This window comes from Pan troglodytes, chromosome 8 (genome assembly GCF_028858775.2).
Source record: "Pan troglodytes isolate AG18354 chromosome 8, NHGRI_mPanTro3-v2.0_pri, whole genome shotgun sequence".
Lineage (NCBI taxonomy): Eukaryota > Metazoa > Chordata > Mammalia > Primates > Hominidae > Pan > Pan troglodytes.
Window position 1 is genome coordinate 59,082,540 of NC_072406.2, and position 27,860 is coordinate 59,110,399.

The window sequence follows — 27,860 nt, forward strand, 5'->3', positions numbered from 1 at the left end:
TAAAATCTGAAACACTTCACGAATTTGCATGTCATCTTTGCACAGGGGCCAGGCTAATCTCTGTATTGTTCCAATTTTAGTATATGTGCTGATGAAGTGAGCATGAGATTGTTCTTTTTTAATGTAAGCATTTAAAGCTATACATTTCACTGAGTACCACTGTCACACCATCTCATAAATTTTGGTATCTTGCATTTTATTTTAATTCATCTGAAAGTATTTCAATTTCTCTAGTCATTTCTTCATTGAGCCACTGGTTGTTTAAGAATGTTGTTTAACTTTCACTTATTTGCAAATTCTCCAGGTTTTCCTGTTATTGACTTCTAGCTTCATTACACTTTTGTTGGAAAAGACACTTTGTATAATTTTTTTGTTTGTTTGTTTTGAGACAGAGCCTCACTCTGTTGCTCAAGGTTGAGTGCAGCGGCGTGATCTCGCCTCACTGAAACCTCTGTCTCCCAGATTCAAGAGATTATCCTGGCTCAGCCTCCCAAGTAGCTGGGGTTACAGGTGCCTGCCTCCCCTTCCAGCTAATTTTTTGTATTTTTAGTAGAGATGGGGTTTTGCCATGTTGGTCAGGCTGGTCTTGAGCTCCTGACCACAGGTCATCCACCTGTGTCGGCCTCCTAAAGTGCTGGGATTACAGGCATGAGCCACCAAGCCTGGCCTGCTTTTTTTTGTTTGTTTTTTTTTTTGTTTTTGTTTTTTGAGACAGGTCCTGCTCTGTCCTGCAGGCTGGAGTGTAGTGGTATGATCTCGGGTCACTGCAGCCTCTGCCTCCCAAGCTGAAGCCATCCTCCTGCCTTAGCCTCCTGAGTAGCTGGGGCTACTGGTATTCATCACCACTACACCCAGCTAATTTTTAAATTTTTTTTTCATAGAGACAGGGTTTTACCATGTTGCCCAGCTTGGTCTTGAACTTCTGGGGTCAAGTGATCCGCCTGTCTCAGCCTCACTAAGTGCTGGGATTACAGCTGTGAGCCAACACATGTGGCCCTTCGTATAATTTTGACCTTTTAAAATGTATTGAGAATTGTTTTGTGACCTAACATATGATTTATCATGGGGAATGTTCCATATGCACTTGAGAGGAATATATATTCTGCACTTGTTAGATGGAGAGCTTTCTATATGTCTGTTAGGTCTAGTTGGTTTAGTGTGTTGTTCAATTCCTCTAGTTCCTTATTGATTTTGTCTAGATGTTCTATTTACTGTTGAAGGTGGGGTGTTGACTGGGCGCAGTAGGTCAGGCCTGTAATCCCAGCACTTTGGGAGGCTGAGGTGGGTGAATTGCTTGAGCTTGGGCATTTGAGACCAGCCTGGGCAACATGGTGAAACCCCGTCTCCACAAAAAAATACACAAATTGGCTGGGTGTGGTGCTGTGTGCCTATAGTTCCAGCTACTGGGGAGGCTGAGGCTGGAGAATTGCTTGAGTCTGGGAGGCAGAGATTGCGGTGAGCTGTGATAGAGCCACTGCATTGAGGTCTCCATTATTGTAAAATTGTTTCTTCCTTCAATTTTATTAGTTTGCTTTGTGCATTTTGGAGCCCTTTTTTTTTTTTGGTTCATATGTGTTTATAATTGTTACATCTTCTTGTGATTTGACTCTCTTACGAACATAAAATGTTTTTCTGTAACAGTTTTTGGCTTAAAATCTATTTTGTGTGGTATTATTAGTATAGCCAGCCTGGCTCTCTTTTGGTTACTATTTGCATGGATTATCTCTTTCCATCTTTTCACTTTCAACAAATTTGTGTCTTTGGGTCTACAGTGAGTATTTTGTAAGTTGCATATTTGGATTATGTATTACATTATTAAAAAAATTGCTTCTGCCGATCTTTCCATTGATGAGATTATTTACATTGAAAGTGATTACTGAAACAGAAAAGTTACTTGACCAGGCACGGTGGCTCCCGCCTGGAGGTGAGGCTGCAGTGAGCCATGATCGCACCACTGCTCTTCAGCCTGGGGGACAGAGTGAGATTGACTCAAAAACAAAAAACAGAAACTTACTTATGGTTGGACTCACGCCTGTAATCCTATCACTTTGGGATGCTGAGGTGGGCAGATTGCTTGAGCCCAGGAGTTTGAGACCAGGCTGGGTGACATAGCAAGACTCCTGTCTCTACAAAAAATAGAAAAATAAGCTGGGCATGGTGGTGCACACCTGTAGTTCCAGCTACTCAGGAGGCTGAGGTGGGAGGATCAGCTGAGCCTGCGGAGGTCAAGGTTGTAGTGAGCCGTGATTGTGCCACTGCACTCCAGCCTGGGCAACAGAGCCAGACCCTGTCTCAAAAAAAACCAAAAACAGGCTGGATGCAGTGGCTCATGGCTGTACCCAGCACTTTGGGAGGCCGAGGCGGGTGGATCACTAGAGGCCAGGAGCTCGAGACTAGCCTGGCCAATGTAGTGAAACCTCATCTCTACTAAAAATACAAAAAATTAGCTGGGTCTGGTGGTGGGCGCCTGCAATCCCAGCTACTCAGGAGGCTGAGAATCACTTGAACCTGGGAGGCAAAGGCTGCAGTGAGCTGAGAATGAAACACTGCACTCCAGCCTGAGTTACAGAGCAAGACTCTGTCTCAAAGAAACCCCAAAAAAGAAAAACAGAAAAACCCACACACCAAAGAACTTACTTATGTCATCCTGCTGTTTAGTTTCTACATAAAGTGTTTTGCTCCTCAGTACCTTCTTTTGTGTTTGGTTAATGATTTATCCTGTAATATTTTGATCCTTTCTTAGTTCCTTTTCTGTATATTTTTAAAGTTTTTTTTTTAGTGGATACTATGAAGATTTCAGTTAACATGCTGAGTTCTAAGTCTAGTTCAGACTGATACCAACTCAGCTTCAATAGCATACATTAACTCTGCTCCTTTCTCTGTCCCCTAGCTATATTGTTACAAATTATGTCTTTAAACAATTAGTTCCTATTAACATAGATGCATATTATTTCATGCATGTTTTTAAATCATAAAGGAGAAAGAGGAATAACATACCCAAAATACAATAATACTAGCTTTTATATTTAGCTATATAGTTGCCTTTACCAGTGATTTTTATTTTTTCATATAGCTCTGAGTTATTATCTTGTATCTTTTCATTTTAGCCTGAAGTACTCACTTCAACTTTTTTTTTTAGCCCGAGTCTTGCTCTGTCGCCCAGGCTGCAGTGCAGTGGCGCAATCTCTGCTCACTGCAACCTCTGCCTTCTGGGTTCAAGTGATTCTCCTGCCTGAGCCTCCCAAGTAGCTGGGATTACAGCCACGTGCCATCACACACAGCTAATTTTTGTATTTTTAGTAGAGATGGGGTTTCACCATATTGGCCAGGCTGGTCTTGAACTCCTGACCTCAGGTGATCCACCTGCCTCGGCCTCCCAAAGTGCTGGGATTACAGGCATGAGCCACTGTGCCCAGCCAAGCATTCTTTTTTTTTTTTTTTTTTTTTTTTTTGAGGTGGAGTTTCCCTCTTTTTGCCCAGGCTGGAGTGCAATCGGGTGTGACCTCGGCTTACTGCAACCTCTGCCTCCCAGGTTCAAGCAATTCTCCTGCCTCAGCCTCCCGAGTAGCTGGGATTACAGCCATGTGCCACCATGCCTGGCTAATTTTGTATTTTTTTAGTAGAGACAGGGTTTCTCCATGTTGGCCAGGCTGGTCTCAAACTCCCGACCTCAGGTGATCCACCCGCCTTGGCCTCCCAAAGTGCTGGGATTACAGGCGTGAGCCACCACGCCCAGACCAGGCCAAGCATTCTTATATTTTTATTCATTTATTATTTTTTTAGTGACAGGTTCTTGCTCTGTCAACCAGGCTGGAGTGCAGTGGTATGATCATACCTCACTGTAACCTCCAACTTCTGGTCTCAAACGATCCTCCTGTCTCAGCCTCATGAGTAGTTGGAACTACAGATGCACACCACCATGCCCAGCTAATTTTTTAAATTTATATTTTGTAGAGACGGGGTCTCACTATGTTGTCCAGGCTAGTCTTAAACTGCTGGCTGCAAGCAATCCTCCTGTCTCAGCCTCCTGAGTAGCTAGGACCACTGAGCCACCTTGTCTGGCTGAGCCACCTTGTCTGGCTAATTATTTTTATTTTGTAGAGATGGGGTCTCCTTATGTCGCCCAGGCTGGTTGTAGACTCCTGGCCTCAGGTGATCCCACTTCAGTCTCCAAAAGTGCTGAAGTTACAGGCATGAGCCACCATGCTGAGCTTCCCCAACCCTGTTTTTGTTTGTTGTTGTTTTTTTTTTTTTTTTGAGATGGAGTCTTGCTCTGTCGCCCAGGCTGGAGTGCAATGGCGCCATCTCGGCTCACTGCAACTTCCACCTCCCAGGCTCAAGCAATTCTCCTGTCTCAGCCTCAGTCAGCTGGGACTACAGGTACATGCCACCATGCCCAGCACACCACCACTGCCTTCTGTACTCCGTGATTTCTGATAAGCAACTGTTAGTCTTACTGAAGATCCCTTGTACAGGATGAATCACTTATCTCTTGCTGCTTTTCTGTCTTTAGCTTTCTACAATTTGATTATAATGTGTGTCAGTGTGGATCTCTTTGAGTTTATCCTGCTTTGAATTTGTTGAGCATCTTCAATGTGTAGATTCACAACTCCCATCAAATGTGGGATATTTTTGGTCACTATTTCTTAAAAAAATCTCTCTAGGCCAGGCACAGTGGCTCACACCTGTAATCCTGCACTTTGGGAGGCCGAGGTGGGAGGATTGTTTGAGCCTGGGAGTTCAAGACTGGCCTGGGCAACTTGGTGAGACCTTGTCTCTCCAAAAAATACAGAAATTAGCTGTGCTTAGTGGTGGTATGTGCTATAGTCCTGGTGCCATATTCCCAGCTACCTGGGAGGCTGACTATAGCTGGTGCTATAGTCCCAGCTACTTGGGAGGCTGAAGGGGGAGGATTGCTTGAGCCTAGGAGGTAGAGGCTGCAGTTATCAATGAGCTGTGAGATCACACCACTGCACTCCAATCTGGACGACAGAGCGAGACCATCTCAAAAAAAAAAAAAAAAAAAAGATAGGGATATATCTGCATGACTATGGATTAGGCAATGGTTTCTTACATACAACCTAAAGCACACCAACCAGAGGAAAAATAAATTCTGCTTTCTCAAGATTAAAAAGGAGACTATCAAGAAAGCGCAATGACAACTAATAGATTGAGAGGAAATATTTACAAATTATATACATGATAAAGGTCAATTATCTAGAATATATATACTTCAAAGACTCATTTAGAGACAGGGTCATGCTATGTTGCCTAGACTAGTGTTGACCTTCTGGGCTCAAGTTATCCTCCTGCCTCAGCCTTCTGAGTAGCTGGGACCATAGGCCTATACTACCGCAACTGGCTGTGGAGTATATAAAGAACTCTTACCACTCAATAATGTGGACAAAACCCAATTTAAAAATGAGCAAAGCCTTTAAATAGAATAAAAATGAGACATTTAAGATTGTTGAAAGTGGTTGCCTCTGGGGAGTGGAATATGGTGAGGCAGATGTCTGGATTGGAGGGGACAAGCTATTGTGAACAATAAACCTTGTATCACTATTTGGCTCTCTGGATCACAGTTCACAACAAGGGATGAATTTGCTCCACAGGGGACATTTGGCAATCTGAATATATTTGTCATTGTTATAACTGAGGGGTCTTCCTGACATCTAATGTGTAGAGGCCAGGGATATTACTAAACATCCTACAAGGCAGAGAGAGCCCCCATAACAAAGAATTACATAGCCTAAAATGTCAATAGTGCTGAGGTGAAAAATTGTCTAAAGTATGTTTGAGGCTGGGTGCGGTGGCTCATGCCTATAATACTAACACTTTGGGAGGCTGAGGCAGGTGGATCACCTGAGGTCAGGAGTTTGAGACCAGCCTGGCCAACATGGTGAAACTCCATCTCTACTAATAATAAAAAAATTAGTTGGGCATGGTAGCTCATGCCTGTAATCCCAGTTACGTGGGAGGCTGAGGCAGGAGAATTGCTTGAACCTGGAAGGCGGAGGTTGCAGTGAGCCAAGATCCCACCACTGCACTCCAGCCTGGGTGACAGAGTGAGATTTCATCTCAAAATAAATAAATAAACAAATGAAGTATGTTTGATAAAAATACAAATACAAGTCAATAAAAGTTATGTTAAAAAAATTAAAAAATCATAAAACAATCTTTTGTACAATATCCACAGATTTACTTTTCTTTCTTTCTCTCTCTTTCTTTCCTTCCTTCCTTCTTTCTTTCTTGCTTTCTTTCTTTCTTTTTTTTTGAGTTTCACTCTTGTTGCCCAGGCTGGAGTGCAATGGCACAATCTCAGCTCAATGCAACCTCTGCCTCTCAGGTTCAAGCGATTCTCCTGCCTCAGCCTCCTGAGTAGCTGGGATTACAGGCATGTGCCTGCTTAGTGGGGGTATAAGCCCTCCTTACCAAGTAGAGAAAAAGGGGAGAAAATCACATTGCTAAAGCAATTGTGTTAAGCCCCATATTATCTTTACTTGTGGAAGAATGCAGCTTTGACCTATTATTCGACACTTAGCACATATAAAATTTTAGGCCTTAGCTTTCAGTTCCTCAGATCATAGCAAATTGAAGTGTTAGGCTAACAAATTAGCTTACAGGCAATAACAGAAATCACTGACTGCACTACTACTGATGGCTACAGTAAGATCTCTGATAAAAACATGTTAAGTGATGCTCACTCAAATCCGTAAAGGTGCAGAAATACTCCTCTCAAACATAGTAAAAATAAAAACAATCTAATTATCTTGTATGTCAATTAAATGAACTATGGTATACCTATGCAAAGTACTAAACAGCCATTAAAAAGGATAACATATGCATGTAAATTACTTGGAATTATCACAAACATGCATATGGAAAAAGGCAGGTTTCATACAACATGTATAACATGTTCCCACTTACAATTTTCTTTCTCTTCCCCATTCTTTCTCCCCACCATATATATATTGTTTATAACTTTCTATATTATTTCAACTGTATAATAGAAACTCATCTTTACAAAAAGAAAAACACAACTTTAAAAATGGTTAAACTATTAGGCTGGATGCTGTGGCTCACACCTGTAATCCCAGCACTTTAGGAGGCTGAGAGCGGATCACAAGGTCAGGAGTTCGAGACCAGCCTGACCAAATGGTGAAACCCTGTCTCTACTAAAAATACAAAAATTAACCAGGCGTGGTAGCAAGTGCCTGTAATCCCAGCTACTCGGGAGGCTGAGGCAGGAGAATCACTTGAACCCTGGAGGCGGAGGTTGCAGTGAGCCGAGATTGCGCCAGTGCACTCCAGTCTGGGCGACAAAGCGAGACTCTGTCTCTCAAAAAAAAAAAAAAAAAAAGAGGTTAAACTATTAAACCATTATGTCCCCCCATAAAATAATTAAAGTTCTTTCTAAGGACTGTACTCAATTCTTCCTATAAATTTTACTTTTTAGTCGACGGAATCAGTATATTATAATGTTTTTCTTTAACTCAGGGGCCCAAGGCCTAGATAATCAACTTCTTTGAACAAGATGTGATATATTGGATACAGGGCTGGTATAAGACAACTTTGAAATGTTCAAGGACTGCTTTTTATACCCCAACCCTCTCCACCTCCCACCTAATCTGTAACTCTATGTCTTAGCACCCTTCCCTTAGTCACCTTAAAAATCTCATGAAGTCAACAAGGACAACAAAAAACTTAAAAACAGAAAAAATCTCATGAAGTCTAACCTACCCAAACCTATCCTTCATGAGAAGTCTAACCCCACACAGCACTTGGAAAGATTAATGCCATATTCTAGCCTCATCCACTGACAAAAGGGCTCTCTGGTGCTCTCCAGCTCCTGTTTGCTCACTTTCCATTCCTTTAGTGACATACCTCTGCTGGAGGTCAGTACAACTTTGTTTAACCACTCCTTTTCTCCCAATGTACAAATGATAAATTGGTCCTGAATCTTTCTAGAGGCATCTACGAAAGTATTATGCTTGCTTTAGGATTAAGTAAGCTTGTTACCTCAAACAACAATTCCAACTAGGCTGGGGCAGTGGCTTACACCTGTAATCCCAGCACTTTGGGAGGCTGAGGCAGGAGGATGGCTTGAGCCCAGGAATTTGATACAAGCCTGGGCAACATCGTGAGATCCCATCTTGATTAAACAATATATTTTAAAAACAAAAAAGCTGGCTGGGCACGGTGGCTCACGCCTGTAATCTCAGCACTTTGGGAGGCCAAGGTGGGTGGATAACGAGGTCAAGAGATCGAGACCATCCTGGCCAACGTGGTGAAACCCCGTTGTAGACTAAAAATACAAAAATTAGCTGGGCGTGATGGCACGCGCCTGTAGTGCCAGCTATTCGGGAGGCTGAGGCAGGAGAATTGCTTGAACCTCAGATGCAGATGTTGCAGTGAGCCGAGATCACGCCACGGTGCACCAGCCTGGCGACAGAGTGAGACTGTCTCAAAAACAAAAAACAATTCCAATTGGAGAAGGGCTCTGGCAAGTGGCAAGTCTGAAGCACACAGTTTGTAAATCACAAACATATAATGATAAAATCCTTCTCAAAAACAGTCTATACATGTTAAACATGAAACAGCTTCACCCACCCAAAACAAAATCACAAGGTATCAATTATTAGGCTTACTAGTTTTCTGCTCCATACAAAACTAATGTATTGGGATGCACAGATTACAAGTAGTTCCTGAATAACAGATACGTTCTTCTTTTTTTTTAAATTTTTATTTTTTTGAGACGGAGTTTCACTCTTGTTGCCCAGGCTGGAGTACAACGGCATGACGTCAGCTCACTGCAACCTCCGCCTTCCAGGTTCAAGCAATTCTCCTCCCTTAGCCTCCTGAGTAGCTGGGATTACAGGTGCCCGCCACCACGCCTGGCTAATTTTTTCTATTTTTAGTGGAGACGGGGTTTCACCATGTTGGCCAGGCTGGTCTCGAACTCCTGACTTTAGGTGATTTGCCTGCCTCGGCCTCCCAAAGTGCTAGGATTACAGGCATGAGCTACCGCGACTGGCCTAACAGGTAAATTCTTATATAGAGAGCACGGTCTGAGGCAGAAGTTCATCTTTTTTAAAAAAGCAACTTTTCTAACAGCATGTGACTATAGAGTAGGAGATGAAAGGGTAATTTTGGTGCACAGAGATATAAGGGGATGAGAAGGGTGGAGACATCAGGGTCCTGCAGAACTTTACATAGGTGATATTTACACCCACACAAGGGAATGAACACCGACCTTTCAAAAGCTTTTCCAAAAACAGAAGAGGAAGGAACACTCCTCAACTCATTCCATGAGGCTAGAATTGTCTGGATACAAAGACTAGACAAAGACATCATAAGAAAACGATAGATCAGTGTCACTTAGAATAGCATTAAAAGGAATACAATACTTAGTTGTAAGACTGCTACAATGAGAACTACAAAACATCATTGAAAGAAATCAGAGACCTAAATAAATGGAAAGACATCTCATATTCAGCATTGGAAGGCTTAATATGGTTGAGATGGCAATACTGGTCAGGTGCAGTGGCTCATGCCCATAATCCCAGAATTTTGGGAAGCTGAGGTGGGAAGATTGCTTGATTCCAGGAGTTCGAGACCAGTCTGGGATACGTGATGAGACCACGTCTCTACAAAAAATTAAAAAGTTAGCCAGGTGCAGCTGCGCACGCCTATGGTTCTAGCTACTTGGGAGGGTGAGGTGAGAGGATTGCTTGAGCCCAGGAGGTCAAGGTTGCAGTGACTGCTGCCTGGTACTCCAGCCTGGGTGAAAGGGCAAAACCCTTTTGGGGAGGGTGGGGAAGATGGCAATACTCCACAAATTGGTGTGCAGATTCAATGCAATTCCTATCAAAATCCCAGCCTCTTTTTTTTTGTTTTGTTTTGTTTTGCAGAAATTTACAAGCTGATGCTAAACACACATGTAATAGGATCAGGGCTCAGGCTCAGGTCTGAGCCTCAATCTGACACTCTGTGTGGAGTGTCAGGAAATAACAGATAAATAACATCGAATTTGAAGGTTTGCCGAGAAGTGAGAGAAAAAACTCCCTTTGCCTGCCTCCTAGGCTTCAAAGCTGTCTGGGCCAAGACGTCAATTTAGCTGCATCATGGGTCAATGAGGCCTTTGCGAATTAGGCAAATAAATCAAGTTACTAGAGTTTAAGCTGTGTTTTCTTTCAGTATTCCAATGAATCAGTTTTTGACCTTTGGAATTATTAGGTACTTGTCAAGACTGATAAAATTTAGCTGGAGATATTGCAGATATGGGCGATAAATATGACTGAATAAAGTCTGAAACCATTCAAGACTATAAAATGTGTTTGAGATTTAGGCGAAGAGGAAAGACCTTTTGAAAATTATGAAGGCTATTAACAGGCTGAACATGACTTCAATTCACCATATCTCAGAATCGGTAGGTACTCCTATAAAAGTGTGAGTGAGATAGTTAACTCATGTTAACAGGCTCCGTGTAATGATGCACAAATTCACAGTAGTGCTGGGTATGCGGCACGTCAAAGGCCCAAATGCCTTTTATTATGAAAGACAGGCCAAATCTAGTCAAGTTTTAGAGTTACCTATACTTACTGTATTTCTATATTAGGTTATTTCATGACATTTATTTCATGACTTTTTTCCTAAAAATGAATCTGAATAGCTTTATTTCTTTTCTCTTTCTTCTTGAGATGTGGTCTTGTTTTGTCACTTAGGCCAGAGTGCAGTGGCACGATCACAGCTCATGGTAGCCTCAACCTCCCAGGCTTAAGGGATCCTCCCATCTTAGTAGTTGGGACCACAGCCATGCACCATCACGCTTGGATAACATTTTCATTTTTTGTAGAGACGGGGTCTCGCTATATTGCCTAGGGTGGTCTTGAACTTCCGGGCTCAAGTGATCCTCCCACCTCAGCCTCCAAAACCTCCAAAAATGCTGGGATTACAAGCACCAGCCACCATGCCCAGACTTTATAGTTTAATTTCATAGGCATTTGTCCATGGTGGGGGAAATGCAGAGAAAGAAAGTAGAGAAAAATACACTTTATTTCCTATTTAAGTAGACCTTATTTTGTTTAACTATATTGATACTGATAGGGCAAGTATTATATTATTAAGTAACTATTAACATTCTATTAACTATACTGATAGGGCAAGCATTTTATTAAATAATTATGTATATTCTATTCAAACAAATTAGAAGCCTTCTAGATTAAATATATATATATAGAAAGGTTTAAACTGCCTGAAAATTAGAAGGTAAATGACAAATATTTACATATCATAGAAAAGAATGTTCAGATCACACACAAAGAACATATAAACACAGATAATAGTAAGATACGAAGACATCAAGCAAACGAAGATTAGTGTCTTCAAAAATGTTGTATGTTTGGCAAAAGCTCCTATAACAAATAGTAGGAGGCCGGGCATAGTGGTTCATGCCTGTAATCCCAGCTCTTTGGGAGTCTGAGATGGGTGGATCACCCGAGGTCAGGAGTTCAAGACCAGCCTGACCAACATGGCGAAACCCCATCTCTACTAAAAATACGAAAATTAGCTGGGTGTGGTGGCACATGCCTGTAGTCTCAGCTACTTGGGAGGCTGAGACAAGAGAATTGCTTGAACCCGGGAGGTGGAGGAGATTGCACCACTGCACTCCAGTCTGGGAGACAGAGTAAGACTCTGTCTCAAAAAAAAAAAAAAAAAAAAAAAAGATTTTTTTAGATGTTCCCACTTTATGCCAAAATCTATGTGGCTACACATACCAATAAAGCCCTTCTTTGCTAGCTCCATGGTGAACCTCCTTGTGATCTTTTCCAATTCATTATCCTGTAAAATAAGAAAACAATAAAAATAAAAAAAGATATAAAAATCGCTTGAGATTATAGCTAGCATCTTATTTTCTATTTATAGTACATTTTCATGTCTTCTCATCCTTAGAACAACTCATAAAGTAGGCAATGCCATTTTAAAGGTGAGAAAATAAGGGATCAAAAAAGTAGGTTATAAAAACAAGATAGTAGAACTAGGACTCAAATTCCCATTCTATTAATTCCCCACTGAAAAATATACTAAATCTTAATTAAGATTAATTGTAATATAATTATATTCCATCTAAATGGTGAATTTTAAAGAGAATAAAAATCATATCTGTTTATGTTTGTATATAGATAATTTAGTATTATGTAAAGCATTGTGACAACCAGTTTGAATTTACTTGGAACTGACAGGATAAAAAGTAAGGTTTTTATTGTCTTAGTTAAGATATTTGTCACTAGTATGATGATCCTGACCTAAAAACTTCAGATCACAGTAATACTTTTCTTCTTTCTTTTTGAGACAGAGTCTTGCTCTGTTGCCCAGGCTGGAATACAGTGGTGAAATCTCGTCTCACTGCAACCTCTGCCTCCTGGGTTCAAGCAGTTCTCATGCCTGAGCCTCCTGAGTAGCTGGGATTACAGGTGTGCATCACTATGCCTGGCTAATTAGATCACAGTGATTCTTTTTTTTTTTTTTTTGAGACAAAGTCTCGCTCTGTCGCCCAGGCTGGAGTGCAGTGGCATGATCTCGGCTCACTGCAAACTCCACCTCCCGGGTTTACTCCATTCTCCTGCCTCAGTCTCCTGAGTAGCTGGGACTACAGGCACCCACCAACACGCCCGACTAATTTTTCGTATTTTTAGTAGAGACGGGGTTTCACTGTGTTAACCAGGATGGTCTCGATCTCCTGACCTCGTGATCTGCCTGCCTTGGCCTCCCAAAGTGCTGGTATTACAGGCGTGAGCCACCGCACCCAGCCAGATCACAGTACTTCTTAAATATGGGTATAGGTGTCTAATAATATGAAGATATTAATTACCTTTTAAATAAGAAAATAATAATACAAAAAGCAAAAAAAAAAAAAAACACAAGACTCATAAAAACAAAACCAAACAAAACAGAAAATGATAAAGGATATAGATATTAAGTAGGTGACCTTTATATGGCAAAACACTCAATGAGTTAATTCTTTACTTTTTTCATTCCATTTGAAAAGCAATGGGGACTATTGATTTCACTGATATGGGGGATACAGAGAAGCCCAGTAATTTCAAGTCCTTCATAAATGCACTGTGTGCACAAATATCACTTTGAGGCCGGGTGCGGTGGCTCATGCCTGTAATCCCAGCACTCTGGGAGGCCAAGGTGGGCAGATCACCTGCGGTCAGTAGTTCAAGACCAGCCTGGCCAACATGGTGAAACCCCCTCTCTACTAAAAATACAAAAATTAGTCAGGCATGGTGGCATGCACCTGTAATCCCAGTTACTGGATCAAGGAGAATCGCCTGAACCCAGGAGGCGGAGGTTGCAGTGAGCCGAGATCGCACCGTTGCACTCCAGCCTGGGTGACAGAGCAAGACTCTGTCTCAAAAAAGCAAAAACAACAACAAAAACAAATGTAACTTTCATACTTATGGTATAGTTCTTGGGATAGATCTTAACACCAGCTTTAGCACCCCCAAACGGCACATCTGAAAGAGAAGGTTGATGGTTGCTATTCCATATAAAGGTTAAAAAAGTAAAATGACAGAAAGTGCCACACAATATTAGAAAAACGTGTGATGCTTTAAGCTTGAATTTCTGAAAGTTCAAGAAATAAACCTACCATCGTTTTCTCAACTGTACTTTAAACACCATTTATTGAACAGGAATTGTTCAATAAAATTGGCTAGCCAAATTCTAATATATATATATAAAACATAAGAATAATTAACCAATAATAATAAATACTTAAACCTCTAATCCATAGATTGCAAATGCAACAATGATAGCTTATTTTCTTGGGGAACAAGAGTGGGTGGGGACAGAGGGAACGGGAACAGGACTTTTGCTGAAAGGAGGGATGACAGGAACACAGGGCTGTGGGTGAAAAGAAGAACAAATAGAAGAAGCAGCAGAGAAGGCGGCTGGCTCGGGTGGGGCGGGCGCCTCCCTGGCCCTGCTCCAGGACTCAGGACTGGGTCCCGCCTGGGCCGCCCCTCCTGCCAAGCCCCTGGCCTCTTCCCAGGGTGACTGGCCCACTCCTAGACCCTAGGACATCTGAAGGGCAGGGGTCCCAACGGCCTGAGAGGGTATGGGCCAGGAGCAGCAGGCTGACCCATCTGGACCCAAAAGCCACCTGTGTTTGGGGGCTGGAATGCTGTCTAGAAAGACGGCGCCCTGGGAAAGGGGCGCACGAGAGTTTCTCTCCTGAGAGGCCCCCATGCAGGTCGGGTCAACAAGGGGGCTTTATCTGCCTTGAGGCAGCGCTCCCTAAGTGAAGCAGGCCTACCCCAGAAGCACAGGGGCTTGGCTGGCGGCTGAACTCCCTGTGCGAGGCAGCACCTGCTCATGGAGCCCCTCAGCCTGCAGGTGCACACCTGGTTTCCAAGTCCTGCCTGGGGCCTTGCTAGGTGGGGGATGGACCTGGAACAGGACCCTAAGCCCATCCCCTCCTCATACCTGGCGGTCCAGGGCTCCCCGCCCAGTGGAGCCAGCACAGGCTAGCCAGGCCCCCCTCCTGCCTGACCCCCGGAGGCCAAGCTCCTCTCCTGCAGTAGTGCCGCCCTGCCAGTCAGGTAGCTCTGGGGGCAGGGGCAAAGGAGAAGGGAGGGCCGCAGCCCTTTGGGAATGGCCTTTCTGAGGCACTCAGTGGCTGGACTGGGGCTCTGGCAGGAGTTGGGGCATTAATAACACCCCCATCCTCCCCTGGGCTCCGCCTCATCTGACCCTCCAGAACCCCCTGCCCCAAGCCCCTACACACTCTGTTCTATTCCTCAGCCCCTCTCAACGCCCTGGCACCATGGGGCCCAATGCATGTCCTCCCCTGAGAGGGAACAGCTCTGGGTCAACGGGCAGCTGGGTGCCCTCCCTGCCACCAAGATTTGGTGCCTAGAGCTGGTGGAGGGCTGGCCGCACCTCTCTGGGGCACACCAGGTCCAGCTCCCTCAGCCTATGGCTTTGGGGCGGAGCCCGAAGGGAGAGAGCAGGGGCGGTGGGTGGGGGAAGAAGGGGGTTTCTGCGGCTCAGTTTGTGGCAAGAAAGTTTTTTTTTTTTTTTCAACTTTCTCTTGTGTAAAAAGTTCACGAAAGCTCGGCAGCCTCTGCAAATGTCAGCAGTGTTTCCTGGGGCGGGGGAACTGGGAGGGGCCCCAGGCCTGGCCTGCAACTTGCGACTGAAGGTGGCCTCTTATTGCTTAGAAACGTGTGTTTCGGTTTAAATACCAGACAGTAAAAATAGAGCTCGAGGACCACCCGCACTGTTGCCAAATCAGTGCCAGAATGAACAGCTTAAATAAATAAAAAATCGAAATATTTACTTCTGGATAAAAATCGCACTAAAACCATTTGCCTTTCTTTGCATTATATATAATATATATTTATAACTGCCCAGCTGCGGGCGGCGGAGCCGAGGGCAGCGCAGGGGTCAGGACATCTCGATGACCTCCACGCTGCCCGAGAAGCTCCCCTGCTTGCCCAGGGCGGCCAGCTCCTCGCCGCGCGCGCGCCCCTCCACCATGCCCTCCTCGAACTCCATCTGCCAGCTGCAGCACTTGAACTGCGAATCCGGGGCCAGCTCGTCTGACCAGCTGGTGCGCGCGTCCCGGGCTCAGCCCTTGCTGCCTCCCGCCGTGGCAGGTCGCTGCAGCCGTTGGGTTCCGGGGCGCCCGCCCTGCCGAAGGGCGCAAACAGCACCCTGCCCGGCCCTTGCACGCCCTCGGGGCTGAAGCACCGGGGCACGTCGGGCGACAGCGTGCCCAGGGAGTCGAGCGGTGGCGTCCAGGCTCCGGGGCTGGCCGGCTGGCCAGGGCCCGGCAGCCGCGTAGCCGAAGTTCAGGCCGCGCGCGGGATAGCGCGCCGGGCCGTGGGCGTGCCTGGGCGCGCGTCCAGGCAGGGCGAGGGCAGGCCCAGCGTGGCCCCGACTGGCTGTCCAGCTTTCAGAGAGCTTCGGGGCCTCGCCGGGGTCGCTGGGCCCGGGCCGCCGGGCCGCCTGCTGGGGGCGTAGGCCGACTTGATGTCCAGAGAGAAGGAGGGCTTGAGGCGGCTGGTGTCCTGCAGGTGGTCCGAGGAGAGGCGCAGGCTGCGCAGGCCCTGCTGCAGCGTGCTGGTGGCCGTGGGGGGCGCCGGTGGCTTCCTGCCCGCGCTCGGGCCGCCCTCCCTGGCAGCCGCACTCCTGGTGGCAGCGGTCTCTGAGGTAGGTGGTGGCAGCCATGGCAGTGGGGCCCCGGCCGCAGGGCTGGGGGGAGGCTCCTGCATTCCTGAGGGGGTGCCCGCGTCGCCCTGCACGGCGGCCAGCAGCTTCGGGCTGCTCTGGTACTCCAGCAGCTGGCCCAGGAAGTTGAAGTTGGGCGAGATGGACGGGCGCTGGTCCTTCACAAACCTGTAGGCGTCTTCGGAGGACATGCCCATGGTCTTCATGATGTAGGCGATGGCGATGGTGGCACAGCAGGAGATGCCGGCCAGACGGTGGACGATGACTTGGCAGCTGGACAGCTTGGCTTTATCGACGAACTCGATGGACTTGTCCAGCCAGGGCAGCAGTTTTTCACAGTAGTTGTCGTTGATGGGGACCCGCAAGAAGTGGCTCTGGTAGATGAAGTCAGGCTTGGGGCAGGAGTTGCTGGCATAGAGGACGTAGATTATTCCATTCTGCGTCATCAGATCCTTATTCAGGACGTCTTCCTGCGAGCCCAGGTAGAGGTGAGGCAGGATGAGGGTCAGGCCCACGCTGGGCACGAGCAGGCAGGACTGGGAGAGGCTCATGGGTAGCAGGGCAGCAGGCTCGCCCTCGCAGAGGTCGGGGAAGCAGGAGGAGAAGGTGGCGAAGCCCCCCGTAATGATGGCCACGCTGTGGAAGCAGCCGGCCACGCTGTGGAAGCAGCCATCCAGCTTGCTCAGCAGGATGGAGAGGAAGCTGTCTGCGGCCGCGTGCTCTGGTCATAGACCACCACGTCCTGTGGCTCAGTGGCCTCCACCTGGCTGCGTGCGGCCGGCTGGATGAACTCCGCAATGGTCACCTTGCCCTTCTGCAACCGCCACTTCACCAGCTTGGAGCAGCAGATGTTGACGGAGCTGAGCACATGCCAGCTGTTGTACTCCAGGAAGGAGTGACTGTCGATGACCAGGCCCCCCCAGGCCCGCCCCGCAGCAGGCTGGCCAGCTTCTTGGCGTCCATCACCTTCCTGGGGAGCCGGTCCCCGGCCATGATGGGGCAATGGGTCTTGGGGAGGGTGACCCCTGAAGTGAGGAGGGGCTGCTCCGACGGCCCAAGTGTGGCCTCGCACTGGGAATAACCTAGCACATGATGCCGGACCTTGCTTGCGCTCACCTCGGGGGTGCTCCGGGGACCCGCACCGCGCTCAAGGCGCCCGCTGGGCTGTGCAGTTCATGGGCCAGGCGGGGGCCCGCGCAGCTGGGGCGGGGGCTGGGGCTCTAATATATATTTAATCAGTGCTCTTCACCACTTTAAAAAGATAATAGCTTATTTACTCTCCTTCTACTATAATTTGGTCTTATTTATAGAATATGTTGAGGAATTGAAAACAAAGATCTAGACTTAAAATCCAGTTAGCTCCCTCCCGTAAAAAAATCCCTCCCGTAAAAAAAGGCTATATCTTAATTTAGAGTAATTGAAAAATGATGCAGGTCTTAAAGAGTACAACTTAAAAAAAATCAGTTCTGATAAGGTATATTTCTGTAGCATCTTAACAGTAACATGTGTGTAAACATATTTCCCCAGAGTTCTCATTAGGTAGCAAGAAAAGCGATCACCTACCAACCACTACACACTTGTATGTCATCAGAGAAGCCAAAGCTTTTACTTCATCTACACTCACATCAGTGCTATAACGGATACCTGTTGGTGTTTTTTAAAAAATGTGTTGGGGTGGGTGAGAAAGAAGGGGATATATTTAGAACAAATTTCAGTAAGTTTCAAAAAAGAAAGCTACAAATTGAAAATATCCACTTTTTACATTTTATACCCAAGCTATGTCCAAAAACACTTGAAGCAGCTCATACATCAGAACACCATAAAAAATGAATATAAAACGTTTAAAAAAGCTGCTAATAACAGTAACTATGATTTCACAAGACAAAAATCACCCTGCAATGAATTTCTGTGCACTTTCCAGAAGGCTTTTTTATGTTCCTTTTACCTTTGGTTTGGGTGACCTGGTTGCAGGGAGTTCAAGAATTCAGCTTGCTTTTTTGGGGGGTGGGTAGGGGTGGGAAACAGGGTCTTGCTCTGTTGCTCAGGCTGAGCGTAGTGGCACAGACACCGCTTACTGTAGCTTCAACCTCCTGGGCTCAGGTAATCCTCCCACCTCAGCCTCCTGAGTAGCTGGGACCACAAGTGCATGCCACCATGCCCAGCTAATGTTTGAATTTTTTGTAGAGTCAAGATCTCACCATGTTGCCCAGGCTGGTCTCAAACTCCTGGGCTCAAGTGATCCTCCCACCTTGGCTTCCCAAAGTGCTGGGATTACAGGGATGAGCCACTATGGCTGGCAAGAATTCTGCTTTCTGATAATTCACAAACATGGGCAATGAATAGTCACCAGGTTCAAAATACCGTATGTCTAAACAGAGGTTTTGGCTTCAAATGGGTATATTGAAAGAGATCCTTACCTGTTATTCTCCTCACCCACTGCCAACCTCTTTCAATTTGAAGATGAGAAAGCCATTTTCCCTTCCTGAGGCTGAGTGATTCCCTTCACCACTTCTGCAAGAAGGGGAGGTAGCCAAGCAGACAGGTACTAGTGCCCCTGTATCTAGTAGCCATTACGTGTTGGTATAGGGCATACAGAAAGTGGGGATGCCCACTGCTTTGGCTTTGGGGGGTCTTGGTCAATTACCCTTCCAAGTTTTGGAGTGCTAAGCCACCTTCTTTCTCTATAATCCATTGCTTCTCAATCCCAAGGAGGAAAGTCTGAGCAGGGTTGATGTTTGACTGCACAGTGCTTGGGGCACTGGGTGTTTGTGTGTGAAGTTTACCCACAAGAAGCTGCAGCATTTTTTCTACCCTCCCACTCTCAACAGATTCAGCCCCTCTCGAGGGGCTGGGTACGATTTCCACTGGGAGTCACAGGTAAGTAATGGGAGCCTCAGGGACAGCTCTTTTAAAGAATTCTGAGAATAAAAGTTTTTCAGATAGAAAATATACAATATCTCAGGGACTGGCAGTTTGAGAGAACTTCCCTAGTCAATTTTAAAAGCTAGCTTTTTTATATGTTTCTGAAAACATCAGCCTTAATAATATTTTAAGAGAATGTATTTATTATACAGATCATAAAGAGCATATTCTAAGCTGAACATACTTATTTGGTCTACTGTAAAAACAAATTATATTTAGGGGAGTATGTGCTTACAACTATATCTTGTATATAATTGATTCTCAAATTGTGAAATAAATGTACTCATTAAACTTTTAGAATGCAAAATTACAGGTAATTTTTCTAGCACACAGCAGATATCTGTATAGCTCACTCCCCCATTTCATTCAGGTCTCTGTTAAAAACTTCATTCTGAGAGGCTCTCCCTGACCACTGTATTTAAAAGAGCACCTCTTTCTCACTCCCACTTTCCTGCCTCTCCTACCTTACTTGTTTCTTCATATCGTTTATTATTACTGACTTTGCATTATACATGTGTTTAGTATCTGGCTTCCCTACCTGGCAAGTTAGCACCACAAGGGCAGACTTTGTTATGTTCACTGCTTTAATTCCTGGTTCCTAACATAGAAAATGGCATACATTAGGCACTCAAATACATGCTGAATTAATATACGAATATTCTGACTCTTAAAATTTAAAAAAGAAAGAAAAGCTATGGCCACAAATAATTTTGACATACATGTACTTTTAAATAACTTACCATAAGCCTCCATACATATCATGAAAGGACTCAGTATACAACATTGGGGATGGGGGTGACGGGGAGATGATGGTCAAAGGGCACAAAGCCTCAGTTAGACAGGAGGAATACGTTTCTTTGAGATAAATTGCACAGCATGGTGAATACAGTAAATAATAATAGATTACACATTTGGCCCAACATGGTAGTTCACGCTTGTAATCCCAACACTGGAAGGCTGAGGTGGGAGGATCACTTGAGCTCAGGAGTTTGAAACCAGCCTGGCCAACATAGTGAGACCTCATTTCTACAACAACAACAAAAAGTACTGCACATTTCAAAATCACTGAGTAAATTTCAGATGTTCTCACCAGAAAAAATGATAATTATTTGCAATTGTTTCCAGTGGTGAACAGGTTAATCAGCTTGACTTAATTATGTAATGTTGTATTCATAAATCATAAAATTACTTTGTACCTCATAAATATATATCTACAATTTGTCAATTTACAATTTAAAAAATAAAAAAATTGAAAGGCTTTCCAGTCAGATGAGGCCCACAGAAAAGGAAAAAAAATTGTAAATAATATTAAGATGAATCCTTTGTATCTTAAAAAAAATTGAGTTGGGTGTGGGGGCATGTGCCCGTAGTCCCAGATGCTCAGGAGGCTGGGGCAGGAGAATCGCTTGAGCCCAGGAGTTGCAGGCTGCAGTGAGCTACGCTCAGGTCACTGCACTCCACCCCAGCAACAGAGCCAGACCTTTTCTCAAAAAAAAATTGTTTTAACACTAAAATGTGCTTTTCAAATTATTCAAAATGCTTCTAAGTAATACCACATATTTAATGATAACTACACTAAGCCAGGAAAATAGTCAGGCACTGTGCCCAGGCGACCCAGCCTGCACCATCCGCTTGCATGGAGGGGTGCTAACGCCGCCCTCCTACGATGGGCGTCACAACTGCGAGGAACATCGCACATGGGGAATCTGGCACGGTGCCCTGCAAGTGGTCAAACAGGCAAATCTCAACTGTTACCACTGCTATAACAAGTATTACAAAGCAATGGCATGTAACAAAGCAATTAAAAAGTCTAAACTGACAGGAGTTTGAACAAATGACTTAAACCTTGGTTTCATTACTTCTACATAAATTCACGGGAAGTGGTAAAACAATGTATTAATTAAGAACTAGTATTTCTTCTCCCACACATAAATCACTTTTTTCATTGCTCTTTTAGAGCCTGTGGAAGTCATCACTACATTATTTTTAATTTTCCTTGCTTTCTTAAGTGGAGGAAAAGTTACTTTCTTTTAACTTAGAAACTTAAAAATTTTAACTTGCATTTAGCAGGGAGCTAAAAACTGCTGGAACCAATGATATTCATAAATCAAACAGAAGCATTCAAATGGCAAGCCTAATATTCTAGAAATAGATGTTACTAAAAATTAGGAACCAGACCCCTCCTTCCACACAACAGTATAAACAGAATGTCCATTTTATCATAAGTCATGGAATGATATGAGTCAGAAACTGTGTGTGTATAACAAAAGACATGTTCCGCTGGATGGAACCCAGGAATTCTTGTTTGTAAAGTTAAATTTTCTTTCCCAGCTACACCCATTTAGAGAGCTCAACCTGCTAAACAGTGAAGAGAAGCAGTTTCACAAATTACCTCTCACACCACAGGCATTTTCTGTAGGCTATGAACCAATAAAGGTTCAGTGAATGGAAGTACAGGAGGAGCTATAAAGAAAGTACCAGCTTAGTGGAAGAAGCCCTGGAGCCAACAGAGTAGGGACAAGGAGGGGATAGAAGTGAATGCAAGTGATATTGCCTGGGCTAAAGAAGAAACATTTTCATTTTAAATTTCTAGTTAACCAGTGATACACACATGTTTTTAATTCTAGAAATTGGCAAATACCGAGTACTGGGATACCTAAACTGTTAATCTGAAAAACAAAAAATTTTAAAGTTGCACCCATTAATAAAATACTCTGCAGCAATACTTGAGACAAAACAATCTCCAATAAGACACAATGTACCCACACACAGAAAAAGCCAGTTACTCTTCCTTCTCTGGGTTTGGAAACCAAAGATAACTATCAAAAATATACTGTCACCTGAAAATTCTTAACTACATTCTAAGGCACATTAAGAGATTTAAGTAAGGAGGCCGGATGTGGTGGCTCACGCCTATAATCCCAGCACTTTGGGAGGCCGAGCTGGGCAGATCACTTGAGGTCAGGAGTTCGAGACCAGCTTGGCCAACATGGTGAAACCCCCATCTTTACTAAGAATACAAAAATTAGCTGGGTGTGGTGGCATGCTCCTGTATTTCCTAGCTACTCACGAGGCTAAGGCGGAGGTTACAGTGAGCTGAGATTGCACTACTGCATTCCAGCCTGGGCGACGGTTTGAGACTCTGCCTCAAAAAAAAAAAAAAAAAAAAAAAAAAAGTAAGACCCCAAAAAGGAAGGTACTCTACTTAATGGATTGGGAAAAATTAGCACAACTGGAGAATGTGAAGGACAAAATGATGTGACATATACATACAAAGTTCTGAAAGGCAGGGAAAGCTTAGCACTTTTTAATGCCTATTCCCATTCAAATATACTCAATTTGAAGTTGTTCAATAAAGTCAAATAATAGGTAAATACATATGCATACAAGAAAATCAGAAAATCTTAAAATATTTAATCCAAAATGAAGCAAGAAGGATCTTATGTGGTCTGAATATTGTCACTTTTTATAAAACCAAGCCTTTCCTCCTTCAGCAGAGAAGGCTGAAGGTGAACAGGACCAACAGAGATCAAACAGGGGCACAGAACAGAAAGTAGGGGGAGGAAGGAAGAGATGTTTTCTTCCAGAAATGGAGGAAAGTAAATTATATTTTTGTATCCCAAAATCGTAGAGGGTTAGGCATGGTGGCTCATGCCTGTAGTCCTAGCACATTGGGAGGCTGAGGCAGGAGAACTTGAGCTCAGGTGTGCGAGACCAGCCTGGACAACAATAGTGAGATCCCATCTCTACACACACACACACACACACACACACACACGCATCTTAAAACTCTGTTAGACTCCATTGATGCATTACTAGTGTTTGGGATCAACTGGGTCTTTGGTCAACTGTGCTAGTAGGAATGAAGGTAAATAACTTTTAGCAAAGAGCAGGAGTCCACGGCTGGCTAAGCTAGATAGTGAATGGGCTTGGTACACAGGTGTCGGCCACAGAGCTGATGCCATTAGAAACATGGCCTAAAAATCAAGGCCACCCTGCTGACAAAGTAATCTGTGCATCCAGCTCACCAGAGGAAACTGAAGACACACCACCCATGACGTTTATTATTTATCTATCTCAGAAAAGCTGGAGGAAGGGCTAGGGATAGAATGACGTATGTACTACAACGGGAACTTTTAAATCATTCCTTCTATTCTGAACAGAAACCAACTAAACAGTTATTTTATGTTAACTGGTAGCCAGATGTTTCCAAAGAATATTAGTGAAATGCAGACATCTGCAACTATATACAGCACAAAGCACTGATCTGATTTTTAACTTAGTTACCACAGATATTCCTTAGTATGCTCAAGTCTAATGAGCAGTGCATGCTAAGTTTCTCTAGGAGAAATAAAAATCAAAAGCAAAAACTAGCTTAAGTTGCTAAGGTGATGAAGAAAACAAACCAGCTCATTACTTTAAAAAAGATTCAGTGAAAACCACAATTGACTAAGCTTGAATTTTTCTTCCTTTTCCTAGCTGACTCAAAAGCAAACACACAAAAGCCTCCAGCTAGAGTCACTGTTTTTTTTATAATTAATCATTAACAAAACATTTATGAAAATTCAAATGGTTTTAGAATTACTTGAACCTGTTTCTCTTAATAGGGTTTGATTTATTCATCAGAAATCTGATTTCCAGCTGTACTCTCTCACTTTTCAGCAACTATTTATAAAATAACCAAGAGTACTACCACAAGCACAGAACCCCCAGAAAAGCAAAAAGGCCTCAGAACAACTCTTAATATTCATACGTTAACACTCTTGCCACTTACTCATCAGATCATATTTTTTCACTTAATATTAATGTACTTTCTAATCCACAATAATGTAGCGTAACTTAATTTAAAATGAGGAGAGGAAGGTTAGAAGCAGGGAGGAACTATTAATGACCACCCATAAGTAATGACCATCTGAAATACTATGTCTCAGATAAAAATTCAGACATTCAGCATGGGGAAGGAGCACTGCATATAGGAGCTAAGAAAAAGTACACACTTTAGGCTGGGTGTGGTGACTCATGCCTGTAATCCCAGCAGTTTGGGAGGCTGAGGCGGGCAGATCATTTGAGGTCAGGAGTTCAAGACCAGCCTGGCCAACATGGTGAAACCCTGTCTCTACTAAACATACAAAAAAATTAGCTGGGCGTGGTGGTGCACGCCTGTAATCCCAGCTACTGGGGAGGCTGAGGCAGGAGAATTGCTTGAACCCAGGAGACAGAGGTTGCAATGAGCTGGGATTGCACCACTGCACTTCAGCCTGGGTGACAGAGTGAGACTCCATCTCAAAAAAAAAAAAAAAGAAAGAAAATAAAAATTATACTTTAATTGCTTTAGCAGCATCAATGTACTGTTCTGTATAAAGTAGGCAAATACCATCTTAGATTTTTAATTCATTGTCTAAATCTTTTATTTTAACCTGAATAAATTTTGAAAAGACAACTAAGCTTTCTGGGAAGCAAATGTTTAGCTGATATTGGAAAAATATAATGTAGTGACAGATGAAGAAAAAAAGGAAAAATACTTTTTTCATTAAAAATTTAAAATTATAATACATATGTATGTATTTCTGTCAAAATTGAAATACAAAAAGAAATCTGAAGACTCCCTTGACTACCACTTGTGACCCCAGTCTTCTCTAAGTGTACATCCTTCCAAATCATATTCCCTGCAGTTATATATGTACATATCCATAAAACATACAGCTTTCTTTTATGTTAGGTATTTAACTTACAGCCTGATGGATGAAAGATTATGCATTAAAAGGGGAATCTTGTTAATTTTTTTGGTAGATTCTTTTATTCTGATCTTGATTAACAGTAAACTTAGTTGCACTTTCACACCAAATACCTCTTGGAAACAGAAATGATGCTAGTTAAAATGGCGAATATAAAGTTGGACTTAGTAAAAGATAACAGTAACTTGTTATTAAAAACTTTCAAAGGGATAAAGGCTTGAAACCTCAGGTATCCAGTTTCATGTAAATTACTTACAAGTCTAGGTGATATTTGAGATGGGTCTTAAGAGAGGAAGAGGAATCCTAGGGAGGGGGCGGCGAGGCATGGACAGGCAGAAGGACTGCACTGTGCAAGGGCATGATGGAGAGAAGTACATGCCTAGTTTTCATGAGGATAATTTTACACCAGATCTTCTTTATTTTAAAAATCCAATCCTTTTTCTTAATAACCCCTGTCTGTCCCTGATACCACCATTTTTTTCTACCAGTCTCTCAGGCTAGAAATTTTGTAGTTATCCTTGCCTCTTCTCTCCATCCTGTAAATCCTACCTGTTGGGAATACATTACTGTCCTTTCTTCAAAATGTTTTATCTGTCTTTTCTTTTTCATTCTCTGCTATTAACTATAACTTCATTCTCAGTTCCACTGCTGCCTAGCTTTCTGTGTCCTGCTAGGTTCATCATTATCCATCCAACAAACATAAAAAGAAAACTGTTTCTACTCACACACTTCTGAAACCAAATGTGTGGGTTTTCCACACTAAGCAGTTCTCCAGTTCTCTGCAGATACAAACTTGGTGTCCTGCAATTCACTTCTGAATTGCCATCAACTAAGATCATAAGACTGCTGAGCAGTTGGTTTGAGAAGGAAGATTCTGAGTTCTGTAGGGCATATCACTTTGGAAATGTCCATTAAACATCCAAATGGATATCTCATGGAGGCAGCTGGAGTTCAGGTTAGAGGTCTGAGTCACTGATAAAACTTTGGGAGTTGTTGGCAAATGATAGCGTATTGGTCAGAGTCCGATTAGGAAAGAGAAGCCACACAGTCATTTGAACAGGAAAAGTGTACATAGGGAATTGTTAATTGCAACAGGGAAGTGGAGTAACCAGGCACAGACTAGTAGGAAGTATAGGAGGAGCAGCTACTAGTCTAGGGCTGAGGTAGAGAACTCAGGAGAGTCCTCCCCTCTTAGTGCCCTGCCCCTGCACCTCATCAGAGGAACCCAGCCATGGCCCTCTGCTTGTCAGGAGAGTCACCGATGCTATACCACTGGAACTTACTAGAAATACTTCCTTAGGTGCTGGGGAAAGGAGCGGTGTCTCAGAAGAGTTACTCTATAATAAAACTGCCTGGAGCTGGTGGGAGGAGTGGGACCTGCTAGGCACCGGCCACTGTGTCCCTGGAGAAGTCAACCGCCTGCAGGAGCCAGGCAAGGGAGCATAGGAGAACCAGTAGCAAAGACAGCTTTCACCTACAAAGTCTCTCCATTGCTCTAGATAGGAGGTGGTGGTCAGAGTGGGATACTGTGAGGGTTGCAGTCCTTGGACCTGACAAGGTCTAAGGTCTGATCATGGAGGGAGGAGGAAGCTGAGGTAGGGCATAGGACAAGAATGGGCTTCATGAGACCAAAAGGATGTTAGAAGGATTATTTACCCGGATACTGACATCTCCAAGAAGTAAGAGGCCTAGTGTGAAGAAGTTACAACATACTAAGCTCTTCAGGGATAAGGGAAGCATGCGCCACGTAGGTAGCCTCCCTAGTCCAGCACCCAGTATATAGCCTATGCAGAGTGAATACCTGGAGGCTGCTGGGGGTGATAACAAGGTCCCTGTGACAGGACCTGAAGCCTGGGGGTCTCGGTGACAGGAGTGGGCCTAGTTTTTTGATGTAGAATTGAGCCTTGCATGCACCGGTGGGATCATATTGAAAAGAAACCCTCCAAGACTAGAGGAAGATGCATCCTCTGACAATGTAGTCTCTGTAGGCGTCCCAAGTAGCTGGGCTGGGGATTAGATGGGCTCCAAGGCATTTCCTCAGGTGGCAATGGGCGGATCCCTGGGAAGGCAAAGCTGTGCAGGAAGAAAATGGCAAGATGCTACCTTCCCTCAGGGAAAGCCCCTTTCCCGGGAGCAGGGAAGGCGAGGCAGTTTAGGCTGGGTCAGTTTGTCCCTGCCCTCAGAGTCTGTTGGTCCCGGAAAAAGAGGGCCTTATTTTATTTATTTTTCTTTGAGACAGTGTCTTGCTCTGTCGCCCAGGCTGGAGTGCAGTGGCTCGATCTCAGCTCACTACAACCTCTGCCTCCCAGGCTCAAGCGATCGTCCCGCCTCAGCCTCCAGAGTAGCTGGGACCACAGGGACCATAGGCGCCCTGCCATGGCAGGCTTTATTTTTATTTATTTATTTATTTATTTTTGGAGAGACGTAGCCTCCCTATGTTGCCCAGATTGGTCTTGAACTCCTGGGCTCAAGCAATCCTCCTGCCTCGGCCTCCCAAAGGGCTGGGATTACAGGCGTGATCCACCGCTTCTGGCCAAAAGAGGGCTATAGGGCACCCCCAGAACGCGAGATCTCCCTCGTCTGTCATCTTTACAGAGGAGGAAGTGGACTCCCAATCCAGCCATAGTCCATTCGCCCCGGGCACGGTGACTCCGGGGCGGCCAGAACCAAATGTGTCTCCTGGCTTTTGCACGGCATCAAGTAACCCGCGCCAGGCCGCACAGCTGCCCTGGCCTTCAGCAAGGACTCCGCGAGCGAGGTGCAAGCTGCTGGGGAGTGCCACAGCAGGAGCTGAGGCAGCGGATTCCGAGGGCGGGGTGGGGCTGAATCGGGAGGGACGCGGACCCGGTGGAACGCACTGCGCAGACGGCGCCGGCGCCAGCACTCGGCTGTTGACGAGTCTTTCTTCCAGCTGTCCCCTGAAAGTCGTCCAGGCGGCGGTCCCTTTTTTTCTGCCTTTTT

The 27,860-nt window shown here is 44.4% G+C and overlaps 1 non-coding gene and 2 pseudogenes across 1 annotated transcript; all 3 read right to left on the reverse strand.

The window, feature by feature from the left end:
* Window positions 1-104, reverse strand: LOC112204632 (U6 spliceosomal RNA). Its single transcript, XR_002938306.1, has one exon. It is a non-coding gene; the product is annotated as a U6 spliceosomal RNA (small nuclear RNA).
* Window positions 105-13,720: 13,616 nt separating this feature from the next.
* Window positions 13,721-14,480, reverse strand: LOC101057609 (uncharacterized; annotated as a pseudogene).
* Window positions 14,481-15,456: 976 nt separating this feature from the next.
* Window positions 15,457-17,599, reverse strand: LOC100611976 (dual specificity protein phosphatase 8-like; annotated as a pseudogene).
* Window positions 17,600-27,860: the final 10,261 nt, after the last annotated feature.